The sequence below is a fragment of the Oncorhynchus gorbuscha genome, linkage group LG08 (assembly GCF_021184085.1).
Source record: "Oncorhynchus gorbuscha isolate QuinsamMale2020 ecotype Even-year linkage group LG08, OgorEven_v1.0, whole genome shotgun sequence".
Classification (NCBI taxonomy): domain Eukaryota; kingdom Metazoa; phylum Chordata; class Actinopteri; order Salmoniformes; family Salmonidae; genus Oncorhynchus; species Oncorhynchus gorbuscha.
In genome coordinates this window covers 75,570,363-75,594,625 of record NC_060180.1, presented here as the reverse complement: position 1 = coordinate 75,594,625, position 24,263 = coordinate 75,570,363, and positions in this window count along the sequence as shown.

Sequence of the window (24,263 nt, the reverse complement as noted above, 5' to 3'; positions counted from 1 at the left end):
GGGTTGTGTCTATTATACTACCTACCTACCTACCACACACACCAGGGGTTGGAACCGGTTCAGGGAACAAATCCCAAAACCAAGAAATGTAAACAGAACTGCGAATGAAAATTATCGCTAGTTTTTCGGGAACAAAACTCTGAGTGTGCACATAGCCTGTCTTCTCTTGAGAGCCATAGCAAGGCTATGCTCACTGAGTCTGTATATAGTCAAAGCTTTCCTTAAGTTTGGGTCAGTCACAGTGGTCAGGTATTGTGCCACTGTGTACTCTCTGTTTAGGGACAAATAACATTCTAGTTTGCTCTGTTCTTTTGTTAATTCTTTCCAATCTGTCAAGTAACTATTTTTTTGTTTTCTCATGATTTGGTTGGGTCTAATTGTGCTGCTGTCTTGGGGCTCTGTGGGGTGTGTTTGTGTTTGTGAACAGAGCCTCAGGACCAGCTTGCTTAGGGGACTCTTCTCCAGGTTCATCTCTCTGTAGGTGATGGCTTTGTTATGGAAGGTTTGGGAATCGCTTCCTTTTAGGTGGTTGTAGAATTTAACGGCTCTTTTCTGGATTTTGATAATTAGTGGGTACCTTTCAGGACTGTTCTCTGTCTCTCTTTCTCTCTCTCTACCCCTGAAATTTCAGTTGCATCTCGAACCTGCACTGCACCAGACGAACAACTATTTTACCCCACAGCAATCTCTTCTATAGGCAATCCACTCTTTGGGAAGTAAATGAATGAGCTAAATGTAAACACAATGTTTATTCAGAATTGATTACTATAATTTATTTATTCAGAACTTTCTTTTCTGGTCAGAAAACCGGAATGGAAATAAATTGGGGTTCTGCTTGGAACGTAACAATTGGAAAATAAATTTGGTTCCAAACCATGGCACACACACACACACACACACACACACACACACACACACACACACACACACACACACACACACACACACACACACACACACACACACACACACACACACACACACACACACACACACACACACACACACACACTAGGTACACTGTATAATAATGTTTTTGAACCCCCTCTTTAAACTTAGTTAACAAACCTGCAAGCATGGAGAGACATATGAAAAGGTATTAATCATACATTCCTTTACACAGTGCCGAGTTTTGTGTTTGCTGACAGACAGACAGACAAACTAACTCATAATGGAATGCTATTAGCTTTAGCATTTGGCTAACCCTGTTAGACATTTGATGATTTATTTTTGTGCTATTTTCTCCTTGACTCCTGTACGCTTTGTTGACTATGAACTTACTTGTTTACCCGACCGTGGGACAGACAATGTTTGTTCCCACACTCCCCTCTTGGCCTCCCATCCTATTCTAACCTCTAATCTCGCCAGACTAACCTCTTGGCCTCCCATCCTATTCTAACCTCTAATCTCGCCAGGCTCTGTGTTCATGTTACCTGATGAAATTGCTGTACAAGGGGAATAAACATGATACTGTATGGTATCTTCTCTGGGAAGGAAGGGGAATAAACATGAACTTCTCTGGGATAAACATGATACTGTATGGTATCTTCTCTAGGAAGGAAGGGGAACCTGATTCTGTATGGTATCTTCTCTGGGAAGGAAGGGGAATAAACATGATTCTGTATGGTATCTTCTCTGGGAAGGAAGGGGAATAAACATGATACTGTATGGTATCTTCTCTAGGAAGGAAGGGGAAAGGAAGGGGAACCTAACATGATACTGTATGGTATCTTCTCTAGGAAGGAAGGGGAACCTACATGATACTGTATGGCAGGGGTGTCAAAGTCAAATGGACGGAGGGCCAAATAAAAAATTTAGCTACAAGCCGAGGGCCGGACTGTTCGAATGTTCATTGAAAATTTTTTAAATGACGCATATAGTCTAGTGAACCTAATTGAACCTACTGAAAACCTAACAAATATATTCCAATATGATCAGATAAATAAAGCAATATTTTCTTATGGCTCTGTCAGTAATCTTTAATTTTCAACAGACACAAAAGACAAATTTCCTTTATATAAAAATCCCCATAACATGAACATTAAATGAAAGAAACCGGTATTCAAGGCACCATCAGTAGCCTATATTTTCTATTTTAGCAAAAGTGGGCTAAATTTACTTCAATGAAAAAAACAATAATAGCAATTTTCTATCATCCACTCAACTGAAATATTTTTAAAATATAATTGGATTGAAATACAATAAAATAAAGTGCAAAAATCTATTAATCAAAAACAACACTTTGTTTAAGGAGAAGTAACATGCAGTGAAAACAAATATTAAACTTTAACTTTTAAACTTGAACTGAGTAAAAACTCTAAATATGTGATTGCACAGTAATGTTCACTTGTTTGAGGTTGAGGGTGATACTTGGTGGTGTCCCATCTTTTCCACAAGTTCATCAATGTTCGGGGTAAGGCTCTGAGCTGAGGAAATCCTCAGAATTGAGTGGAGGTGTTCAGCAGTAAGTCGACTTCTGTGTGATGTTTTGTTCAAGTTCATCAAAGAAAACAGTTGTTCACACAGGTATGTGCTGCCAAACATAGACAACGTTTGAGCAGCCTGGATGCGCAGCTGGGGCATTGTGTCGGGGAGGAAACGGGCGAACTCCGCAGCACCCACTGCCGCATATTTTGCCCTCAGTGCATCATTGCATTGGAGGTCAATCAACTCCATTTGGAGGTTTGGTGGTGAGCTTTCCACGTCAACAGCAAATGGGTTACCGAGCAGTTCCAACCTGCTTTTTGTGCTTCAAAGTCAGCAAATCGGCGTCGAAAGTCAGCGGCAAGCATACCTATTTTATCAGCCAACTGTGCGCTCGGGAACGCACTGGTAGAGAGCTTCTCTTTCATGGTCTGGCAGCTGGGAAAGTGGCTCAAATTTTCTTTCCGCATCTGCGTCTCCCACAGAGTCAGTTTGGTTTTAAATGCCTTCACTGTACTGTACATATCAGAGATGACACGATCCCGACCCTGCAGCTGCAAGTTCATTGCATTCAGATGACTCGTAATGTCACACAGAAAAGCCATTTCACACAGAAACATTTCGTCTCGGAGTTGTGTTGTGTCTTTCCCTTTGCTGTCCAAGAACAGACAAATCTCCTCACGAAGCTCGAAACATCTTTGAAGCACCTTTCCCTGGCTTAGCCATCGCACCTCTGTGTGATAAGGCAAATCACCATGCTCCGTTTCTAACTCCGTCAGAAATGCCTTGAACTGGCGGTGATTCAAACCTTTGGCTCTGATAAAGTTAACTGTGCGCGTGATGATGCTCATTACATGCTCCATTTTCAAGGCTTTACCGCACAACGCTTCCTGGTGTATGATACAATGATAAGCTGTCAGCTCACCTGTCGCGTTTTCCTCTTGCATCTTTTCCCGTATCTTCGCCACCAGTCCGCTCCTGTGTCCACACATCGCAGGTGCTCCGTCGGTTGTCAAACCCACGAGTTTTCCCAAGGCAGCTCCATCTCATTTACACATCTTGACACCTCTTCATACAAATCATGCCCCGTAGTTGTGCCATGCATAGGACGTAAAGCCAAAAACTCCTCTGTCACGCTTAGGCTGGAGTCCACTCCGCGGATGAAAATTGACAACTGGGCAATGTCAGAAATGTCGGTGCTCTCATCCACAGCCAAGGAATATGCAATGAAATCTTTTCCCTTTTTCACAAGCTGCTCTTTTAGATTGATGGACAACTGGTCTACTCTCTCGGCAATGGTGTTTCTGCTCAGACTCACATTTAAAAAGAGTTGCCTTTTTTCTGGGCAAACTTCGTCACAAACTTTAATCATGCAGTTTTTGATGAAATCCCCCCGTAAATGGCCGGGCTGATTTAGCGATCTCTTCTGCCAAAATAAAACTGGCCTTGACAGCAGCCTGGCCTTGTGATTTGGCTTTTTTGAACAGAGCCTGTCGAGATTTGAGGCCTCGTTTTAATTCCTCTGCCTTTTGTAGCCTTTGTTCCATGTCCATATTCTTGTTTTTGTCCGCGTGTTTCGTTTCATAATGTCGTCTCAGATTATACTCTTTCAGTACCGCCACACTTTCTCCACACAGAAGACACACAGGTTTTCCAGCTACCTCCGTGAACAAATACTCCGACTCCCACCTTGTTTGAAACCCCCGGTTCTCAGTGTCCACCTTCCGTTTTGCCATTTTTGATGGGTATCTGAAAATTAATTTTACTGTGATGCTGACAACTGCTGTGCCAATAAATATTGAAATGAAGCAGCCTACTGCTCGGTGCGTCACCGTTGCATTGTGGGAAATGTAGTATTGGTGCGTGTAAAAGATCTGCGGGCTGCCGGCTTGCTGCGGTCTGCGGGCCGGTTCTAATAATAAATCAAGATCATCCCAGGGGCCGTAAAAAACCTTCTCGCGGGCCGGATGTGGCCCGCGGGCCTTGACTCTGACATATGTGCTGTACAATATGATCTTGTTGCCATCTGATGCACATTCAAATGCCACAAAAAGAGTTCTCCCTGTCCTCCGCCAAGCCCTGATTGTATTGCTGCTGTCACGCCCTGACCTTCATTCCTTTTTTACGTCTCTATTTTGGTTGGGGTGGGCATTCTATGTTGTTTTTCTATGTTTTCCTTTCTATGCGTTTTGGCCTGTTTTATTGTGTTCTATGTTTTGTATTTCTATGTGTTTGACCTGGTATGGTTCCCAATCAGAGGCAGCTGTCTATCGTTGTCTCTGATTGAGAACCATACTTAGGTAGCCTTTTCCCACCTGGTGTTTGTGGGTGGTTGTTTCCTGTTTTGTGTTTTCACCTTTCAGGGCATTTTAATTTTCATTTCTTACATTCACTTTGTTATTTGGTATTTTCGTGTTCTGTTATAATAAATAATCATGGACACTTACCACACTGTGTTTTGGTCCGATCCTTCCTACTCCTCATCCGATGAAGACGAAGATCGTTACAGCTGCTGATGATATCTGGAAATGTGCATGTACACCCTTGCCCATCTACTGTTGCTAGCATACACCCTGGCCCTTCTACTGTTGCTAGCATACACCCTTGCCCATCTACTGTTGCTAGCATACACCCTGGCCCTTCTACTGTTGCTAGCGTACACCCTGGCCCTTCTACTGTTGCTAGCGTACACCCTGGCCCTTCTACTGTTGCTAGCGTACACCCTTGCCAATCTACTGTTGCTAGCATACAACCTGGCACTTCTACTGTTGCTAGCATACACCCTGGTCCTTCTACTGCTGCTAGCATACATCTTGGCCCTTCTACTGTTGCTAGCATACACCCGTGCCCATCTACTGTTGCTAGCATATACCCTGGCCCTTCTACTGTTGCTAGCATACAACCTGGCCCTTCTACTGCTGCTAGCATACATCTTGGCCCTTCTACTGTTGCTAGCATACACCCGTGCCCATCTACTGTTGCTAGCATATACCCTGGCCCTTCTACTGTTGCTAACGTACACCCTGGCCCTTCTACTGTTGCTAGCGTACACCCTGGCCCTTCTACTGTTGCTAGCGTACACCCTTGCCCATCTACTGTTGCTAGCATACATCCTGGCCCTTCTACTGTTGCTAGCGTACACCCTTGCCCATCTACTGCTGCTAGCATACATCCTGGCCCTTCTACTGTTGCTAGTGTAAACCCTGACCAGTCTACTGTTGCTAGCGTACACCCTGGCCCTTCTACTGTTGCTAGTGTAAACCCTGACCATCTACTGTTGCTAGCATACACACTGACCAGTCTACTGTTGCTAGCGTACACCCTGCCCATCTACTGTTGCTAGCTGTACACCCTGATCAGTCTACTGTTGCTAGCGTACACCCTGACCCTGTTGCTACCACCCTGACCAGTCTACTGCTAGCGTACACCCTGACCAGTCTACTGTTGCTAGCGTACACCTTAGCCCTTCTACTGTTGCTAGCGTACACCCTGACCAGTCTACTGTTGCTAGCGTACACCCTGACCAGTCTACTGTTGCTAGCGTACACCCTGACCAGTCTACTGTTGCTAGCTTACATCCTAGCCCTTCTACTGTTGCTAGCGTACACCCTGACCAGTCTGCTGTTGCTAGCGTACACCCTGACCAGTCTACTGTTGCTAGCGTACACCCTGACCAGTCTACTGTTGCTAGCGTACACCCTGGCCCTTCTACTGTTGCTAGCGTACACCCTGGCCCTTCTACTGTTGCTAGCATACACCCTGGCCCTTCTACTGTTGCTAGCGTACACCCTTGCCAATCTACTGTTGCTAGCATACATCCTGGCCCTTCTACTGTTGCTAGCGTACACCCTTGCCCATCTACTGCTGCTAGCATACATCCTAGCCAGTCTACTGTTGCTAGTGTAAACCCTGTCCCTTCTACTGTTGCTAGCATACACCCTGGCCCTTCTACTGTTGCTAGTGTAAACCCTTGCCCATCTACTGTTGCTAGCATACACACTGACCAGTCTACTGTTGCTAGCGTACACCCTTGCCCATCTACTGTTGCTAGTGTACACCCTGATCAGTCTACTGTTGCTAGCGTACACCCTAGCCCTTCTACCGTTGCTAGCGTACACCCTGACCAGTCTACTGTTGCTAGCGTACACCCTGACCAGTCTACTGTTGCTAGCGTACACCCTGACCAGTCTACTGTTGCTAGCGTACACCCTGACCAGTCTACTGTTGCTAGCTTACATCCTAGCCCTTCTACTGTTGCTAGCGTACACCCTGACCAGTCTGCTGTTGCTAGCGTACACCCTGACCAGTCTACTGTTGCTAGCGTACACCCTGACCAGTCTACTGTTGCTAGCGTACACCCTAGCCCTTCTACTGTTGCTAGCGTACACCCTGACCAGTCTACTGTTGCTAGCGTACACCCTAGCCCTTCTACTGTTGCTAGCGTACACCCTGACCAGTCTACTGTTGCTAGCGTACACCCTGACCAGTCTACTGTTGCTAGTGTACACCCTGACAGGTCTACTGTTGCTAGTGTACACCCTGACCAGTCTACTGTTGTTAACATAAACCCTGACAGGTCTACTGTTGCTAGCGTACACCCTGACCAGTCTACTGGTGAAGTGGCCGTCTTTACCAAGTAACATCTTCAGTGCTCGGTTGTCTCCAAGTCTGGGTGTAACAGTATAACTTTAGACCGTCCCCTCGCCCATACCCGGGGCGAACCAGGGACCCTCGACACATATACAACTGACACCCACGAAGCATCGTTACCCATCGCTCCACAAAAGCCGCGGCCCTTGCAGAGCAAGGGGAACTACTACTTCAAGATCTCAGAGCAAGTGACGTCACCGATTGAAATGCTATTTAGCGCGCACCGCTAACTAAGCTAGCCAATTCACATCCGTTACATGGGCACAAAAAAATTGATTTGCTGGTTTTAAGCATTAAGCCTCCAAATAGCTCTTTGTTGATTGTTGTTGGGTGTTATCGTTCTCCATCAACACCGGCCTGTACCCCACCTGCCCTACGCTCTCTCCTGGCCCCTTACACTAAGTCTGAGTTTGTCCTGCTAGGTGACCTTAACAGGGACATGCATATTTATCTTGTTCCTGCAGTCAAATGACCTAGAGGCCTCATGGGTGGAATGTTGTTAATATTTTTCATAATTTCATAATTAACAAAACATTATCCAAAAAACCTGCCGAAAATCCAGTGTTTCTATGTCAAGCGGTCTAGTTATATTTCAGTCTTCTGTGATGTATATAAAGTGTAATATTGGAATGCAAACTCAAAATGTAACATATTTCAACTCTATATCTGACATGGTACAGGTGTCTTCTTTTTTTAAAAGCCCGTAACCATGTGTGTGAGGTGTATACTTTTGTTTCAAAGTAGATTTGTTTAAGACAACCAAGAAACAATCTGAAAGGTTAAACCACCTGGCTAAGTCTTAAAACAACTTGACTCCCTAAATCTCTCTCAGGTTATTACAAATCCCACAAGGTATGACTCCAAACACCCAGAAACGGCTACCCTCCTCGATGTTATCCTCACAAATAATCCTGATAGGAAGGCTACCCTCCTCGATGTTATCCTCACAAATAATCCTGATAGGAAGGCTACCCTCCTCGATGTTATCCTCAAAAATAATCCTGATAGGAAGGCTACCCTCCTCGATGTTATCCTCACAAATAATACTGATAGGAAGGCTACCCTCCTCGATGTTATCCTCACAAATAATCCTGATAGGAAGGCTACCCTCCTCGATGTTATCCTCACAAATAATCCTGATAGGAAGGCTACCCTCCTCGATGTTATCCTCACAAATAATCCTGATAGGAATCAGGTCTGGTGTTTTCTGTAATGACCTTAGTGTTCAATGTTTTACAGCCTGTGTTCGTAACGGCTGCTCAGTGAAACGACCTGTCCTGATTTGTCATAGACGCTTGCTGAAAAACTTGAATGAGCAAGCCTTCCTTCATGACCTGGCCTCCGTAAATTCGTATAGAATCAGCTCGATCCCCTCTGTCGAAGATATTTGAACCTTCATTTTTGATATTTTCAGAGGTATTGTTAACAAGCACGCCTCATAAAGAAAATGAGAATTAAAAACAGGTTCAGCCCCTGGTTCGACCGTGATCTGGCAGAGTTACTCCACCTCAAGAACACCATTTGGCGAAAGGCTTGGCACACACATACTCAGGTTGACTGGCCAAGGTTAGTTACTTTAAGGAGCAGCTCTCTCTCTGTGGGTTTAACCCCAAGAAGTTCTGGAAAACGGTTAAAGACCTGGAGAATAAACCCTCCTCCTCACAGCTGCGCCATGTCCCTTAATGTTGATGATGTGGTTGCTACTGACAAGGAGCACATGGCGGAGCTATTTGACTCAGCCACACCTCCTTAACCATGCAACACTTCCAAACAAGTTAGAACATATTCTAGATTCAAATAAATCTGACCTATAACTCTAGAACCCAAGGGTTCGCATTGTTGCCCTATAACTCTAGAACCCAAGGGTTCGCATTGTTGCCCTATAACTCTAGAACCCAAGGGTTCGCATTGTTGCCCTATAACTCTAGAACCCAAGGGTTCGCATTGTTGCCCTATAACTCTAGAACCCAAGGGTTCGCATTGTTGCCCTATAACTCTAGAACCCAAGGGTTCGCATTGTTGCCCTATAACTCTAGAACCCAAGGGTTCGCATTGTTGCATTTGTTGCCCTATAACTCTAGAACCCAAGGGTTCGCATTGTTGCCCTATAACTCTAGAACCCAAGGGTTCGCATTGTTGCCCTATAACTCTAGAACCCAAGGGTTCGCATTGTTGCCCTATAACTCTAGAACCCAAGGGTTTGCATTGTTGCCCTATAACTCTAAAACCCAAGGGTTCGCATTGTTGCCCTATAACTCTAGAACCCAAGGGTTCGCATTGTTGCCCTATAACTCTAGAACCCAAGGGTTCGCATTGTTGCCCTATAACTCTAGAACCCAAGGGTTCGCATTGTTGCCCTATAACTCTAGAACCCAAGGGTTCGCATTGTTGCCCTATAACTCTAGAACCCAAGGGTTCGCATTGTTGCCCTATAACTGCTGACCTATTACTCTAGAACCCGTCCCCTCCAGAACCAGCTTGACTATCACGTTTCGGCCCCTCCAGAACCAGCTTGACTATCACGTTTCGGCCCCTCCAGAACCAGATTGAATATCACGTTTCGGCCCCTCCAGAACCAGCTTGAATATCACGTTTCGTCCCCTCCAGAACCAGCTTGACTATCACGTTTCAGCTCCTCCAGAACCAGCTTGACTATCACGTTTTGGCCCCTCCAGAACCAGCTTGACTATCACGTTTTGGCCCCTCCAGAATCAGCTTGCCAGGCAAATAGTACTTCTGAAACATGTGGCCTGCCCTTGAACACCCAAAACCACATGTGTGAATTGCCCAGCCCCCCTCTCTGACACACACACACACACAGACAGAGAGAGAGACTCAGTGTCGCTGGAGAGAGAGGGGGTGATTAGGGTGGAGCCAAAATCAAAGGCACAAATTAAAGGACTGGGGAGCAGAAATCTATTCCCCTCAGACAGGAGGAGCAGCCATCTCTCAGACAGGAGGAATGCTACTCATTAAAGACCAGGCTCTGTGTGTGTGTGTGTGTGTGTGTGTGTGTGTGTGTGTGTGTGTGTGTGTGTGTGTGTGTGTGTGTGTGTGTGTGTGTGTGTGTGTGTGTGTGTGTGTGTGTGTGTGTGTGTGTGTGTGTGTGTGTGTGTGTGTGTGTGTGTGTGTGTGTGTGTGTGTGTGTGTGTGTGTGTGTGTGTGTGTGTGTGTGTGTGTGTGTGTATTTTAAGTCTCAAGTCTTATTATCCGTATGAGCAGGATACACATGGTGTACACCGTCCAACTACATGCTAAACTTGCAGGTTCCAGGTTCCAGGTTCCAGGGGTTAGGACAGTGTTAGGACAGTGTTAGGACATAGTGTTATGCTATGGGGTTAGGACAGTGTTAGGACAGTGTGTTATGCTATGGGGTTAGGACAGTGTTAGGACAGTGTTAGGACATAGTGTTATGCTATGGGGTTAGGACAGTGTTAGGACAGTGTTAGGACATAGTGTTATGCTATGGGGTTAGGACAGTGTTAGGACAGTGTTAGGACATAGTGTTATGCTATGGGGTTAGGACAGTGTTAGGACAGAGTGTTATGCTATGGGGGGTTAGGACAGTGTTAGGACAGTGTTAGGACATAGTTAGGACATAGTTTATGCTATGGGGTTAGGACAGTGTTAGGACAGTGTTAGGACATAGTGTTATGCTATGGGGTTAGGACAGTGTTAGGACATAGTGTTATGCTATGGGGTTAGGACAGTGTTAGGACAGAGTGTTATGCTATGGGGTTAGGACAGTGTTAGGACATAGTGTTATGCTATGGGGTTAGGACAGTGTTAGGACAGAGTGTTATGCTATGGGGTTAGGACAGTGTTAGGACAGTGTTAGGACATAGTGTTATGCTATGGGGTTAGGACAGTGTTAGGACAGTGTTAGGACATAGTGTTATGCTATGGGGTTAGGACAGTGTTAGGACAGTGTTTGGACATAGTGTTATGCTATGGGGTTAGGACAGTGTTAGGACAGTGTTAGGACATAGTGTTATGCTATGGGGTTAGGACAGTGTTAGGACAGTGTTAGGACATAGTGTTATGCTATGGGGTTAGGACAGTGTTAGGACAGTGTTAGGACATAGTGTTATGGACATAGTGTTAGGACAGTGTTAGGACATAGTGTTATGGAGGACAGTGTTAGGAGAGTGTTAGGACATAGTGTTATGCTATGGGGGGTTAGGACAGTGTTAGGACAGTGTTAGGTTATGACTACAGTGTTAGGACAGTGTTAGGACATAGTGTTATTATATGGGGTTAGGACAGTGTTAGGACAGTGTTAGGACATAGTGTTAGGACATAGTGTTAGGACAGTGTTAGGACATAGTGTTATTATATGGGGTTAGGACAGTGTTAGGACAGTGTTAGGACATAGTGTTAGGACATAGTGTTAGGACAGTGTTAGGAGAGTGTTAGGACATAGTGTTATTATATGGGGTTAGGACAGTGTTAGGACAGTGTTAGGAGAGTGTTAGGACATAGTGTTAGGACAGTGTTAGGACATAGTGTTAGGACATAGTGTTAGGACATAGTGTTAGGACAGTGTTATGATATGGGGTTAGGACAGTGTTAGGACATAGTGTTAGGACATAGTGTTAGGACAGTGTTATGATATGGGGTTAGGACAGTGTTAGGACATAGTGTTATGATATGGGGTTAGGACATAGTGCTATGATATGGGGTTAGGTCAGTGTTAGGACATAGTGTTATGATATGGGGTTAGGTCAGTGTTAGGACATAGTGTTATGATATGGGGTTAGGACAGTGTTAGGACATAGTGTTATGCTATGGGGTTAGGACAGTGTTAGGACAGTGTTAGGACAGTGTTAGGACAGTGTTAGGACATAGTGTTATGATATGGGGTTAGGACAGTGTTAGGACAGTGTTAGGGCAGTGTTAGGACAGTGTTAGGACATAGTGTTATGATATGGGGTTAGGACAGTGTTAGGACAGTGTTAGGACAGTGTTAGGACATAGTGTTATGCTATGGGGTTAGGACAGTGTTAGGACATAGTGTTATGCTATGGGGTTAGGACAGTGTTAGGACAGTGTTAGGACAGTGATAGGACAGTGTTAGGACAGTGTTAGGACATAGTGTTATGATATGGGGTTAGGACATAGTGTTATGATATGGGGTTAGGACAGTGTTAGGACATAGTGTTATGATATGGGGTTAGGACAGTGTTAGGACAGAGTGTTATGATATGGGGTTAGGACAGTGTTAGGACAGAGTGTTATGATATGGGGTTAGGACAGTGTTAGGACAGAGTGTTATGATATGGGGTTAGGACATAGTGTTATGATATGGGGTTAGGACAGTGTTAGGACATAGTGTTATGATATGGGGTTAGGACAGTGTTAGGACAGAGTGTTATGATATGGGGTTAGGACAGTGTTAGGACAGAGTGTTATGATATGGGGTTAGGACAGTGTTAGGACAGTGTTAGGACAGTGTTAGGACATAGTGTTATGACAAACGAAAAGACAACTAAAACAACGCATAGCTGAACACCGCAGCTCAATCAGGTGTAAGAACATTGACTCTCCAGTAGCAGCTCACCTTGTTGAAGCCAACCATCCCATCTCCTCCCTCAAATACACAGGTGTTGAGCATGTTGCTCTTCCAAGGAGAGGAGGTAACATGGAGATCCTACTACGACAAAGGGAGGCTTACTGGAGATCCTGTCTAAAAACACTGACCCCTAGTGGTGTGAATATTGACTTTGATCTCAGGCCCTTCTTATGAACAAATCTTAAGTCTTATAAATTGATATATTCTTTCTACAGTTTATTAGCGTTCACCAAATATGTTCCCCCTGTTGATGACACTAATTATACATTAAGGTTGAACCAAAAGATTACATGGAACAAATTATGTGAAATTGAGTTAAACAATATTGTAGCATGTTGATGCTAATATGATGTACAATAGTCAATTCTGTTTCAACATGATAACATGTTGAAACATGTTGAAACAGTATATCAGTATATCAATATATTGAATATGCCATAAGCTAATGTTGTTTAACAGTTTCACTAATTCATTTTAACTACCTTAATTTATATGACACACCCCTTACTATTGACATCAGGTTGCACTAATTGCACTGTTTGTCTTACATAACCTGGTTCACGTATTCATGACATTACCCTGAGGAAGACACAGTGATGCTGAATCGTTGGTAAATACCAATGAAATTGTTGTGGGTTTAAACGTGGAGTGTGCTACTTTATTTTTGATGGTTTATAGTTTATTCGCCGTTAGTCAGCACCTCCACACAAACTAATTTTTCTGGGTATATGCCATGTTTTTTTAAAGGACATACTGTTAGGACAGTGTTAGGACAGTGTTAGGACATAGTGTTAGGACATAGTGTTAGGACATAGTGTTATGACAGTGTTAGGACAGTGTTAGGACAGTGTTAGGACATATTTATGATATGGGTTGAAAGTTAGAGTTAGACATAATGAGTCAGGTTACAGACCATGTAGCTAGAACCCCTAGACAGTCAGGTTACAGACCATGTAGTTAGGACCCCTAGACAGTCAGGTTACAGACCATGTAGCTAGGACCCCTAGACAGTCAGGTTACAGACCATGTAGCTAGAACCCCTAGACAGTCAGGTTACAGACCATGTAGTTAGGACCCCTAGACAGTCAGGTTACAGACCATGTAGTTAGGACCCCTAGACAGTCAGGTTACAGACCATGTAGCTAGGACCCCTAGACAGTCAGGTTACAGACCATGTAGCTAGGACCCCTAGACAGTCAGGTTACAGACCATGTAGCTAGGACCCCTAGACAGTCAGGTTACAGACCATGTAGCTAGGACCCCTAGACAGTCAGGTTACAGACCATTTAGCTTTACCCCTACAGTCAGGTTACAGACCATGTAGCTAGGACCCCTAGACAGTCAGGTTACAGACCATGTAGCTAGGACCCCTAGACAGTCAGGTTACAGACCATGTAGCTAGGACCCCTAGACAGTCAGGTTACAGTCATTTACATTTACATTTAAGTCATTTAGCAGGCGCTCTTATCCAGAGCAACTTACAAATTGGACCATGTAGCTAGGACCCCTAGATAGTCAGGTTACAGACCATGTAGCTAGGACCCCTAGACAGTCAGGTTACAGACCATGTAGCTAGGGCCCCTAGACAGTCAGGTTACAGACCATGAGTCCCCTAGACAGTCAGGTTACAGACCATGTAGCTAGGACCCCTAGACAGTCAGGTTACAGACCATGTAGCTAGGACCCCTAGACAGTCAGGTTACAGACCATGTAACTAGGACCCCTAGACAGTCAGATACCCAGAAAGACTCACAGCTCTTAGAGACTTACCCAGAAAGACTCACAGCTCTTAGAAACTTACCCAGAAAAACTCACAGCTGTAATCACTCTTAGAGACTTATCCAGAAAGACTCACAGCTGTAATCACTCTTAGAGACTTACCCACAAAGACTCACAGCTGTAATCACTCTGAGAGACTTACCCAGAAAGACTCACAGCTGTAATCACTCTTAGAAACTTACCCAGAAAGACTCACAGCTCTTAGAAACTTACCCAGAAAGACTCACAGCTGTAATCACTGCCAAAGGTGTTTCTAACATGTATTGACTCAGGGGTGTGAATTCTTACGGAAATGTGATATTTCTGTATTTCATTATCAATACATTTGTTTTCACGTTGTCATTATTGGGGTACTGTCTACAGATGGGTGAGAAAAACAATCATTTTGTTTCAACATGGATGTTGAATTCAGGCTGAAACACCACAACATGTAAACATCAACTTCTAAACAGGGTATGAATACCTTTTAAACAGGGTATGAATACCTTCTCAACAGGTATGAATACCTTCTAAACAGGGTATGAATACCTTCTAAACAGGGTATGAATACCTTCTAAACAGGGTATGAATACCTTCTAAACAGGGTATGAATACCTTCTAAACAGGTTTGAATACCTTCTAAACAGGTTTGAATACTGAGCTGTGTGTTGAGATGTAACGATAGTGTTTTAATGAGATGCTGGTATTTTTCTGGGAAGGCAGAGCAGGGCGGAGACTGGAGACAGGAGGTTTGTGGTCTGGCCCAGAAAGGGAACTACGCTCGTAGGCCTTGCTACCCTGTGTGTGTGTGTGTGTGTGTGTGCGTGTGTGTGTGTGTGTGTGTGTGTGTGTGTGTGTGTGTGTGTGTGTGTGTGTGTGTGTGTGTGTGTGTGTGTGTGTGTGTGTGTGTGTGTGTGTGTGTGTGTGTGTGTGTGTGTGTGTGTGTGTGTGTGTGCGTGCGTGTGTGCACGCGCGCCTGCCGGGGTAATGGAAACCGGGTGTTCAACACACACACATTCTCACACACACAGACAAATCTCCTCTCCTCTCTCTCTCTCTCTCTCTCTCTACGACCGGTGAGGAGGAAGGGAGTCTCTCTCTCATGATATTCCTCTCTCTCTCCTCAGAAGAAACGGGAGGGATCTCACTTCAATGAGAACTCCCCAAGACACACACACACACACACACACACACACACACACACACACACACACACACACACACACACACACACACACACACACACACACACACACACACACACACACACACACACACACACACACACACACACACACAGGGTAGCAAGGCCTGTTTGGACACACCTACTCATTCCAGGGTTTTTCTTAATTTGAACTATTTTCTACATTTGTGAAGACATCAAAACTATGAAATAACACATATGGAATTATGTAGTAACCAAAAAAGTGTTAAACGAATATATTTTAGATTCTACAATGTAGAAAAGAGTCAAATCAAAATAAGAAAACGCCTGGATTGAGTAAAGTACTTTAGACTGGTACTGTGTATGAACACACACTTCATAGAAATGCAGAGAAACGACCCTGGGCTTCCACTAAACACCAGGGAGCTAGGCAGAGAGGAGGGTAGAGGGAAGGAGAGAGAGGAGGGTAGAGGGAAGGAGAGAGAGGAGGGTAGAGGGAAGGAGAGAGAGGAGGGAAGGAGAGAGAAGAGGGTAGGAGAGAGAGGAGGGTAGAGGGAAGGAGAGAGAGGAGGGAAGGAGAGAGAGGAGGGAAGGAGAGAGAGGAGGGTAGAGGGAAGGAGAGAGAGGAGGGAAGGAGAGAGAGGAGGGAAGGAGAGAGGAGGGAAGGAGAGAGGAGGGTAGAGGGAAGGAGAGAGAGGAGGGAAGGAGAGAGAGGAGGGAAGGAGAGAGGAGGGAAGGAGAGAGGAGGGTAGAGGGAAGGAGAGAGAGGAGGGTAGAGGGAAGGAGAGAGAGGAGGGAAGGAGAGAGAGGAGGGAAGGAGAGAGGAGGGTAGAGGGAAGGAGAGAGAGGAGGGAAGGAGAGAGGAGGGTAGAGGGAAGGAGAGAGAGGAGGGAAGGAGAGAGAGGAGGGAAGGAGAGAGAGGAGGGAAGGAGAGAGAGGAGGGAAGGAGAGAGGAGGGAAGGAGAGAGAGGAGGGAAGGAGAGAGAGGAGGGAAGGAGAGAGAGGAGGGAAGGAGAGAGAGGAGGGAAGGAGAGAGAGGGTAGGGAAGGAGAGAGGAGGGAGAGGGAGGGAGAGAGAGAGGAGGGTAGAGGGAAGGAGAGAGAGGAGGGAAGGAGAGAGAGGAGGGAAGGAGAGAGAGGAGGGAAGGAGAGAGAGGAGGGAAGGAGAGAGAGGAGGGAAGGAGAGAGAGGGGTAGGGAAGGAGAGAGAGGAGGGAAGGAGAGAGAGGAGGGAAGGAGAGAGAGGAGGGAAGGGAGGAGAGGAGGGAAGGAGAGAGAGGAGGGTAGAGGAAGGAGAGAGAGGAGGGAAGGAGAGAGAGAGGGAAGGAGAGAGAGGAGGGAAGGAGAGAGAGGGGAAGGAGAGAGAGGAGGAAGAGAGGAGGGAAGGAGAGAGAGGAGGGTAGAGGGAAGGAGAGAGAGGAGGGTAGAGGGAAGGAGAGAGAGGAGGGAAGGAGAGAGAGGAGGGAAGGAGAGAGAGGAGGGAAGAAGAGAGGAGGGTAGTGGGAAGGAGAGAGAGGAGGGAAGGAGAGAGGAGGGTAGAGGGAAGGAGAGAGAGGAGGGAAGGAGAGAGAGGAGGGAAGGAGAGAGGAGGGTAGTGGGAAGGAGAGAGAGGAGGGAAGGAGAGAGAGGAGGGAAGGAGAGAGAGGAGGGAAGGAGAGAGAGGAGGGAAGGAGAGAGAGGAGGGAAGGAGAGAGAGGAGGGAAGGAGAGAGAGGAGGGAAGGAGAGAGGAGGGAAGGAGAGAGAGGAGGGAAGGAGAGAGAGGAGGGAAGGAGAGAGAGGAGGGAAGGAGAGAGGAGGGAAGGAGAGAGAGGAGGGAAGGAGAGAGAGGAGGGAAGGAGAGAGGAGGGAAGGAGAGAGAGGAGGGTAGAGGGAAGGAGAGAGAGAAGGGAAGGAGAGAGAGGAGAGAAGGAGAGAGAGGAGGGAAGGAGAGAGAGGAGGGTAGAGGGAAGGAGAGAGAGGAGGGTAGAGGGAAGGAGAGAGAGGAGGGTAGAGGGAAGGAGAGAGAGGAGGGAAGGAGAGAGAAGAGGGTAGGAGAGAGAGGAGGGTAGAGGGAAGGAGAGAGAGGAGGGAAGGAGAGAGAGGAGGGAAGGAGAGAGAGGAGGGAAGGAGAGAGGAGGGAAGGAGAGAGGAGGGTAGAGGGAAGGAGAGAGAGGAGGGAAGGAGAGAGAGGAGGGAAGGAGAGAGGAGGGAAGGAGAGAGGAGGGTAGAGGGAAGGAGAGAGAGGAGGGTAGAGGGAAGGAGAGAGAGGAGGGAAGGAGAGAGAGGAGGGAAGGAGAGAGAGAGGGAAGGAGAGAGAGGGAAGGGAAGGAGAGAGGAGGGAAGGAGAGAGAGAGGGGGAAGGAGAGAGAGGAGGGAAGGAGAGAGAGGAGGGAAGGAGAGAGAGGAGGGAAGGAGAGAGAGGAGGGAAGGAGAGAGAGGAGGGAAGGAGAGAGGAGGGAAGGAGAGAGAGGAGGGAAGGAGAGAGAGGAGGGAAGGAGAGAGAGGAGGGAAGGAGAGAGAGGAGGGAAGGAGAGAGAGGAGGGAAGGAGAGAGAGGAGGGAAGGAGAGAGGAGGGAAGGAGAGAGAGGAGGGAAGGAGAGAGAGAGGGAAGGAGAGAGAGGAGGGAAGGAGAGAGAGGAGGGAAGGAGAGAGGAGGGAAGGAGAGAGAGGGAAGGGAAGGAGGAGAGAGGAGGGAAGGAGAGAGAGGAGGGAAGGAGAGAGAGGAGGTAAGGAGAGAGAGGAGGGAAGGAGAGAGAGGGAGGGTAGAGGGAAGGGAGAGAGAGGAGGGAGGGAAGAGAGAGGAGGAGAGAGAGAGAGGAGGGAAGGAGAGAGGGAAGGAGAGAGAGGAGGGAAGAGGGAAGGAGAGAGAGGAGGGTAGAGGGAAGGAGAGAGAGGAGGGAAGGAGAGAGAGGAGGGAAGGAGAGAGAGGAGGGAAGAAGAGAGGAGGGTAGTGGGAAGGAGAGAGAGGAGGGAAGGAGAGAGGAGGGTAGAGGGAAGGAGAGAGAGGAGGGAAGGAGAGAGAGGAGGGAAGGAGAGAGGAGGGTAGTGGGAAGGAGAGAGAGGAGGGAAGGAGAGAGAGGAGGGAAGGAGAGAGAGGAGGGAAGGAGAGAGAGGAGGGAAGGAGAGAGAGGAGGGAAGGAGAGAGGAGGGAAGGAGAGAGAGGAGGGTAGAGGGAAGGAGAGAGAGGAGGGAAGGAGAGAGAGGAGGGAAGGAGAGAGAGGAGGGAAGGAGAGAGAGGAGGGAAGGAGAGAGGAGGGAAGGAGAGAGAGGAGGGAAGGAGAGAGAGGAGGGAAGGAGAGAGAGGAGGGAAGGAGAGAGGAGGGAAGGAGAGAGAGGAGGGTAGAGGGAAGGAGAGAGAGGAGGGAAGGAGAGAGAGGAGGGAAGGAGAGAGAGGAGGGAAGGAGAGAGAGGAGGGAAGGAGAGAGGAGGGAAGGAGAGAGAGGAGGGTAGATGGAAGGAGAGAGAGGAGGGTAGAGGGAAGGAGAGAGAGGAGGGAAGGAGAGAGAGGAGGGAAGGAGAGAGAGGAGGGAAGAAGAGAGGAGGGTAGTGGGAAGGAGAGAGAGGAGGGAAGGAGAAAGGAGGGTAGAGGGAAGGAGAGAGAGGAGGGAAGGAGAGAGAGGAGGGAAGGAGAGAGGAGGGTAGTGGGAAGGAGAGAGAGGAGGGAAGGAGAGAGAGGAGGGAAGGAGAGAGAGGAGGGAAGGAGAGAGGAGGGTAGAGGGAAGGAGAGAGAGGAGGGAAGGAGAAGGAGGGAAGGAGAGAGAGGAGGGAAGGAGAGAGGAGGGTAGTGGGAATGAGAGAGAGGAGGGAAGGAGAGAGGAGGGTAGTGGGAAGGAGAGAGAGGAGGGAAGGAGAGAGGAGGGTAGAGGGAAGGAGAGAGAGGAGGGAAGGAGAGAGAGGAGGGAAGGAGAGAGGAGGGTAGTGGGAAGGAGAGAGGAGGGAAGGAGAGAGGAGGGTAGAGGGAAGGAGAGAGAGGAGGGAAGGAGAGAGGAGGGAAGGAGAGAAAGGAGGGATGGAGAGAGAGGAGGGAAGGAGAGAGAGGAGGGAAGGAGAGAGAGGAGGGGAGGAGAGAGGAGGGTAGTGGGAAGGAGAGAGAGGAGGGAAGGAGAGAGGAGGTTAGTGGGAAGGAGAGAGAGGAGGGAAGGAGAGAGGAGGGTAGAGGGAAGGAGAGAGAGGAGGGTAGAGGGAAGGAGAGAGAGGAGGGAAGGAGAGAGGAGGGAAGGAGAGAGAGGAGGGAAGGAGAAAGGAGGGTAGTGGGAAGGAGAGAGAGGAGGGAAGGAGAGAGAGGAGGGAAGGAGAGAGAGGAGGGAAGAGGGACGGAGAGAGAGGAGGGAAGAGGGAGGAGAGAGAGGAGGGAAGGAGAGAGAGGAGGGAAGAGGGAAGGAGAGAGAGGAGGGAAGGAGAGAGAGGAGGGTGGGGGGAAGGATAGGGAGGAGGGTGGAGGGAAGGAGAGAGAAGGAGAGAGGGAAGGAGAGAGAGGAGGGAAGAGGGAAGGAGAGAGGAGGGTGGAGGGAAGGAGAGAGGGAAGGAGAGAGAGGAGGGTAGAGGGAAGGATAGCGAGGAGGGTGGAGGGAAGGATAGGGAGGAGGGTGGAGGGAAGAATAGGGAGGAGGGTGGAGGGAAGGATAGGGAGGAGGGTGGAGGGAAGAATAGGGAGGAGGGTGGAGGGAAGGATAGGGAGGAGGGTGGAGGGAAGAATAGGGAGGAGGGTGGAGGGAAGGATAGGGAGGAGGGTGGAGGGAAGGATAGGGAGGAGGGTGGAGGGAAGGATAGGGAGGAGGGTGGAGAGAAGGAGAGAGAGGAGGGTGGAGAGAAGGAGAGAGAGGAGGGTGTAGAGAAGGAGAGAGAGGAGGGTGGAGAGAAGGAGAGAGAGGAGGGTGGAGAGAAGGAGAGAGAGGAGGGTGGAGAGAAGGAGAGAGAGGAGGGTGGAGAGAAGGAGAGAGAGGAGGACCGAAGTCGGTCGCCGTCACCGACGTTCTACGACGTTCTAGCCAATCGCTGATCCGTTTGTTTCATTTTCCATTGGTTTAGTCTTGTCTTCCTTCACACCTGGTTCCAACCCCATCAATCCCATGGTGTGTGTTTAACCCTCTGTTTCCCCTCCTTGTCGGAGATTGTTTTACTGTCATGTGTTTTACCTTTTTTAAATTATTATTATATTTTTGTATATTTTGTTTTTTTGGTGGTTTATATGAGCACTTATTAAATGACTCCGTTTATACCAAGTTCCTTTTCCTGACTTCCCACCGACATTACAATGGACCTTACATAGAGGACTGGCTTTAACACAATGGACCTTACATAGAGGACTGGCTTTAACACAATGGACCTTACATAGAGGACTGGCTTTAACACAATGGACCTTACATAGAGGACTGGCTTTAACACAATGGACCTTACGTAGAGGACTGGTTTTAATACAATGGACCTTACATAGAGGACTGGCTTTAACACAATGGACCTTACATAGAGGACTGGCTTTAACACAATGGACCTTACATAGAGGACTGGCTTTAACACAATGGACCTTACATAGAGGACTGGCTTTAACACAATGGACCTTACGTAGAGGACTGGCTTTAACACAATGGACCTTACGTAGAGGACTGGCTTTAACACAATGGACCTTACGTAGAGGACTGGCTTTAACACAATGGACCTTACGTAGAGGACTGGCTTTAACACAATGGACCTTACGTAGAGGACTGGCTTTAACACAATGGACCTTACGTAGAGGACTGGCTTTAACACAATGGACCTTACATAGAGGACTGGCTTTAACACAATGGACCTTACATAGAGGACTGGCTTTAACCCAATGGACCTTACTTAGAGGACTGGCTTTAACACAATGGACCTTACATAGAGGACCTAATGGATATTACATATAGGAGCTAAAGGATATTACATGAAGGACTGGCTTTAACACAATGGACCTTACATAGAGGACCTAATGGATATTACATAGAGGAACTGACTGAAGCACGAGGGACTAATTAGTGAGATAGTTTCCTGTTGGGCAGTACTGTGATCTGGCCTCCTGTTTTAACGAGACAGAGTAATACAAGTAGGCAATACTAGATACTTTGTTAGCTGAACACAGAACGTATGTGTTTTATCACAGTTGTGCAAAGGAAGTGCATTTTGAGACGTGTTTTGTACAGCCGCGCTTGTGTGTGTGTGGGTGGTTGATTACAGGCTCTGTGTGTGTAAGTGTATGCGTGCATTCGTGTGTGTGTGTCCTATGTGTGCATCTGTGTGTGTGTGTGTGTCCTATGTGTGCATCTGTGTGTGTGTGTCCTATGTGTGCATCTGTGTGTGTGTGTGTGTCCTATGTGTGCATCCGTGTGTGTGTGTGTGCATCCGTGTGTGTGTGTGTCCTATGTGTGCATCCGTGTGTGTGTGTCCTATGTGTGCATCCGTGTGTGTGCATCCGTGTGTGTGTGTGTGCATCCGTGTGTGTGTGTGTGTGTGTGTGTGTGTGTGTGTGTGTGTGTGTGTGTGTGTGTGTGTGTGTGTGTGTGTGTGTGTGTGTGTGTGTGTGTGTGTGTGTGTGTGTGTGTGTGTGTGTGTGTGTGTGTGTGTGTGTGTGTGTGTGTGTCCTATGTGTGCATCCGTGTGTGTGTGATTGCTGGCTCTGGGCTTTTCTTTGTATCAAGAGACTGGTTGGATGAGCTGAATTCCTCTGCCTGACAATGGAAAACATTTTGAGAATAGAATCCTTACTTACCTTCAATGAACTACTTCCCAAACCCTTCCCAATATAAGTGCTAACCTTGAATCTTAGTTATCTACATTAGAAGGAAACGCCAACATCAAGTGTCTTGATAGGGCGTTGGGTCACCACCAGAACAGATCCAATACACCTCGGTATAGATTCTACAGGTGTCTTGAACTCTATTGGAGGGATGAGACACCGTTCTGCCGTGGAGAACTTTCATCATTTGGTGTTTTGTTGATGGTGGTGGAAAACACCGTCTCAGGCGTCACTCCAGAATCTCCCATAAGTCAAATCAATTGGGTTGAGACAGACAGACAGACAGACAGACAGACAGACAGACAGACAGACAGACAGACAGACAGACAGACAGACACACACACACACACACACTTTAAACCCCCTATGCTCCTTTGAGACCCCAAAGTCCCTGAGATCTCTTCTTCTCGCCATGGTAGGCAAAATAATGGGCAACTGGACATTTTTATACATGATGGGATGTTACGGAATAGAGTTAAGAGGAAAACCTGGTTCAGTCTGCTTTCCAACAGACACTGGGAGACGAATTTACCCTTTCAGCAGGACAATAACCTAAAACACAAGGACAAATCTACACTGGAGTTGCTTACCAAGACAACATTGAATGTTCCTGAGTGACCTGGTTACAGTTTTGACTTAAATCAAGTTGAAAATCTATGGCAAGACTTGGAAATGGCTGTCTAGCAATGATCAACAACCAACTTGACTGAACTTGAAGAATGTTTAGAAGAATAATGTGCAAATATTGTACAATCCAGGTGTGTTATACTGGGGTGGCAGCGTAGCCTAGTGGTTAGAGTGTTGGACTAGTAACCAGAAGGTTGCGAGTTCAAACCCCCGAGCTGACAAGGTACAAATCTGTCGTTCTGCCCCTGAACAGGCGGTTAAACCCACTGTTCCCAGGCTGTCATTGAAAATAAGAATATGTTCTTAACTGACTTGCCTGGTTAAATAAAGGTAAAAATTAAAAGAAAGACACAGCTGTAATCACTGCCAAAGGTGATTCTAACATGTATTGACTCAGAGGGTTGAATATTTACTTACGTAATCAAAATATATCAACACACACACACACACACACAAAAACAATTAAATCCCTAATTAGTGTGAATAGTTTCGGGAAGTATCTGTATTGGCAATAGAAGTGTATAGCTGCGTGCAGAACACCATCTAGTGTTGAAGGAAAAGTAGCGAACTTGTTCCGACATGCATCCTGCCTTCCTGTCTTGACGTTATCAACTCATAACTCCAAGACACTTGGATCGGATTCAATTGAACGAGTATAAACAACAAGGTGAGTACCTCTATCTTGTCATCTGATAGGTGGAATCTGCGCTCGGTTGTTTACGGATATCCCGTATTTCTACTTCACATAAAGGAGCGTAAAGGGTTGATTTGGGGGGGGGGTTAGGAGCTGAAGCGTGTTCTTCCTTGAGATTAGCGGATCACTGATCTGAAGACTACTGAAGAAATGAATGACCCTTTCACATCACTGATTGGCTGAACTGATATCTATTTTACCATTTTCTAAAATCTAAACGGACTGAAATGTCCGTTTCTGAACTACTCTGAACTGTGGTTCAGTGAAATTAATAGTACATTTGATAAAAATATATATATTTGCTTTGTAGCTGCAAAATGTTCATAGGATAATGATACCCCTTTCCATGTTGTCAGGGGGTTTTACCAGGGCATTAACCCCCACTTCCCCTAAATATACACTCATTCACTCCCACACAAGGATTTAAAAGCATTGGATTGGTGAGGAAATATCATCCAATCCAGAGAGTTTATATCGTTGAGGGGGCGTGACTAGCTAGCATGACTGCGTTGCTTCCGTGAGAAGAGAATTTAAAATAGGCCTCTGGATGTCACGAAACCCTCTTCCCTCTCACGCTGAACGCACTGTTCTGAGTTTAGGATAAATAAACACTGTAGCCTGTTCGCTTCCCAAATCGCACC